The following is a 4,283-nucleotide window of genomic DNA, read 5'->3' as shown; positions in this document are numbered from 1 at the left end:
TTCATCCCGCTTCCATCTTGTCACTCTGCCATCCCTAGTGTGTGAGGGATGCACACTTCACTGCACGGCTGAAGGGGGCTTATCCACATCTACAATCAATCTGCAAGAAAAGGCAGCAAAGAAGAGAGACTTCACTCCTTTCCTTTAAGAGCTTGATCTGGAAGCTGTGCTTATGACTTCCATCCACAACCACTGTCCAGAATGTAGTCATTAAGCCACACTTAGCTGCAAAAAAAGTCTAGGAAATATACTTGTTAACTGGTTGCCATGACATTTTCATCTATATACTTGTTATCTGGTTGCCATGACATTTTCATCTATAATTATTCTCTTCTACTAACTTCTTAGAATTGAATCTCTACTCCCATCAAAAGCTAGAATCCTCCACATACGCACTGGGTTCCATACTCCCCTGCCTTTTCTCAAGAACCTTGCATTAGTGTCTCTGTCTCTGTCTCTGTCTCTCTCTCTCTCTCTCTGTCTCTCTCTCTCTCTCTTATATCTTCAGTCTTTTCTTTACATTGCAGTAATCCCATCTTCCCCTAAAAATGTTCTAGTTCTTCCATTTTAAAATCTTTCATTTCACATTGCCCTCTAGTTACTACCCTCTTTCCTTTCCTTAATAACTAAGTCCCTGACTCCACTTTCTCCCATCACATTCAGTGTTCAGTACATCTGATCTGTCTTCTTTCTCTAGGGCCTCACCAAGATGACTCTTTCTGTGTCCAAGGATCTCCAGGTCCCTGTATTCAGAGAACATTTCTCATCCTCAATTTTTTGGTCCAGAACAGCATTTGAATCCATTCAGCATGTTTCCTTTTGCTTTTATGATGCCTTGTTCCCCCTTGTTCTCCTCTCATCCCTCTATATGCTCATATGCTCCATCTTGGCCTCTTTTTTTTTTTTTTTTTTTTTTGGCTGCTTTGGGTCTTTGTTGCTGTATACAGGCTTTCTCTAGTTGTGGTGAGTGGGGGCTAGTCTTCATTGTGGTGCACAGGCTTCTCATTGAGGTGGCTTCTCTTGTGGCAGAGTATGAGCTCTAGGTGCATGGGTTTCAGTAGTTGTGGCATGAGGGCTCAGTAGCTATGGCTCACGGGTTCTAGAGCACAGACTCAGTAGTTGCGGCGCACAGGTTTAGTTGCTCCACGGCACATGGGATCTTTCTGGACCAGGTATAGAACCTGTATCCCCTGAATTGGCAGGTGGATTCTTAACCACTGCACCACCAGGGAAGTCCCTCTTGGTCTCTTTTGCTAACTGGTCTTTCTCTATTCAGCCTTTAAATAATGGTCTTTTCCAGACTTCTGACCTGGTTCCTCATTTCTCCTTATTCAACATACTCTCATTAATTCTATGGTTTACATTACTTCCTATACAACCTGTATATTCAGCTTTCTATTGGAACTTCTGCTTAGATGTCTAATAGGCAACTGAAACTTTACTTGCCCAAAATGTACCAGATTCCCTGGTGAGAGCTGCTGTCTGATAGCTACTATTTTATCTATGAAGTGGGAGGCCATGTTATTTGTTGTGAGTGAAGGATGGTGTGTGTGTGTGTGTGTGTGTGTGTTTGTATGTACAGGAACTCGCCAGAGTTAGAGATTAATTAAGAGATTTTATAAATCAAGAAAATTTGAAAAAAAAATTGTAAAATGAGAGAAAGAAAGCGAGCAGAGAAACAATAAAATCTATGCTTATTCTGGAATGCAGCATACTAAGAGCACCTGAATTCTGACTTCCCAAATCCCTGGCTTTGAATTGTGGCTTTTTTCACCTAGTAGCTTTGTGGCTTTGGTCAAGTTATTAAAAATCTCTCTGAGCTGGTTTTTTCATTTAAAATAGTGATCAATAATATTGTGCCCAAATTTGTATTTCTTTGTGAGGATTAAAGATAATATGCTTGGAACACAGTAGGTGATTATCAAACAGTTTCTATCCAGTTACCAGAAATACTATTCATTTTTAATCTCATCCTTCTCCCTCACCTTCCACAAAAAAAAAAAAATGGTCTCTAAATTCTGTCTCTCTACCTTCTAAATATCTCGCAGATCCATCTTCTCTACTACCTCCATGACTTCAGTTCAAATCACTGCCATCTCTGCCCTGAATTACTGTCATGGATTCCCAATTGGTCCCACTCCTTATGTTGCTCTCCACACTAGGTGCCACTGCAATCTTTCCAAGTCTTTCTAAATCTTAACAAATTTCCAATGCCCTCACTTCTTCCTTGCATGGCTTGCAAGGGTCTGCATTTGCTACCTTTGAGATGAGATGTGTGCTATTTTCCATTGCTATCGTAGCAAATTATCATACACTTGGTAGCTTAAAAACATCCATTTATTAGCTCACAGACAGTATGGCTGGATTCTTTGCTCAGGGAGGATATCACCAGGCATTAGTCAGGGTGCCAACCAGACTAAATTCTCTTCTGGAGGCTCCAGGATAAAATCTGCTTTCAGGTTCATTCTTGTCATTAGCAGGATCCAATTCCTGTTGTTGTAGGACTGTAGTCCCTATTTTCTTGCTGGCTGTCAGTCAGAGGTGGCTCTCAGCTAGAGGCCACTCTCAGGTACTTGTTCTATGCCCTCCTTCATCCTCAAGCCAACCACAGCCACCCCCATTCCTCATGGCCCCCTCTATCTTCAAGTCAGCTATGTGTATCAAATCTTGTTCCTCAAATCTCTTTGACTTCCACTTCTTCTGCCAACCAGAGAAAACTCATGGCTTTTAAGGGATTCTTATGATTTAGTTAGGACTAGTTGGATAATATTTCTATCTTGAGGCCAAATGATTAGCATCATTAATTACATCCACAAAATCCCTTTTGCCATGTACCATAATCTTAGGAGTAGTGTCTCATCACATTCACAGGTTCCACCCACACCTGAGGTAAGGAGATGGTACAAGAGTGAGAGTCATTAGAGATCATCTTGTGATTCTGCCTACCCAGGAGGGAAAGCTAGGAGAAACACCCCTGAGAAATGCTGAGACCTTGAGCTAAGATCAGAAGGATGAGTAGGAGTTAATTCGGTAAGGAAGGAAAGCTTCCAGAGAAAATGCACAGAAACCACGTAACTAAAGGCCATACATCCAAAACTTGGACTAAAGGAAGGCCAGCGTCTTCAGTGGAGAGAACAAAAACCAAAGTGACTTGAAACAAGGTGGTTAGAGAGGTCAGTAGGAGTCAGGCCATGCAGGCTTCATAGACTCTGTTAAAAAGTTTTCTCTATCCTGAAAGCAAAGCTCAGAAGAGTGGCATAATCAGATTTGTATTCAAAACACGTCACCCTAGCTATAAGGTGGAGGGTGGATATAAGGAAGCATCAGTAAAATGTGGACCACTTAGGAGGCTGGGAGACTAGTACAATGTCAGTGGAGATACAAGCAGACTGATTCAAGGAACACTCAGTAGCTAAAATCAACAGTATTTCATGATTGATTGAACTTGTGAGGGAGGCTGTTATGTTCCCCAGGAAGCAGACTCTAAGACAGAGATTACTGTGGAGGATGTTTACTAAGGAGTGCTCTCGAAGTCAACACCTGTGTAAGAGAGAGGATGAAAGTGGGATGGGCAGAGGGAGAAGCTGAGCAGCCCAACAAAGACCTCAGTCAACCCCACAAGGAGCTGTGAACATCTTTCGGAGTTGTCCTCTGTTGGGGTGAGGGAGCTGAATCTTTATACCTCTCTGCTGATCAGTCATTGGATGCAGGATGCCCCAGAAGGGGAACATGACCTTAAATGAGCCAGCTTTCTTCAGCTCAGGCAACTCCCAGAGGGGCTAAGGGTTGGGGACTATCTTCGAGCAGCATTCTCAGTGAAGAAGGAGAGTAAATCCTTCATTTGTTAACAGAAGTCTGGGCTATTCATCACTGCCTCCCCCACAGGGGTGCAGGAGCATAAGGGTGCAAGGCATGCAGGATGATTTTTAAACTTCTGATTTGTGCATCTTGATGGATGCATTTACGACCACACGTTGTCATCATTGGCTTACCTGTCATTTTCCTCCACCAGCTTCGGAGCTACTCAGGCACAGACTGTATTGGACAACTAGAATACAGCCCTATACCTGGCACATACTTCGCTGAATAAGTGAATGAATGCCAGTCTACCCCTCCTATTTCTACTCCCCTTTCCCCTACATTGTCTTCGCTTCCCTGCCCCCAAAACTTACCCTCATCCAGTGTGGGAAAAGTCCAGCAAGTTATCTGAGGCCTCACCTGTGCTGGAGCTGAACAAACAGCAAATCAGGCTGCCATGGTGGGGAAGGCAGGCAGTGCCAGGA

Source organism: Hippopotamus amphibius, chromosome 9, assembly GCF_030028045.1.
Source record: "Hippopotamus amphibius kiboko isolate mHipAmp2 chromosome 9, mHipAmp2.hap2, whole genome shotgun sequence".
Taxonomy (NCBI): Eukaryota; Metazoa; Chordata; class Mammalia; order Artiodactyla; family Hippopotamidae; genus Hippopotamus; species Hippopotamus amphibius.
This window is presented reverse-complemented; position numbering follows the sequence as displayed.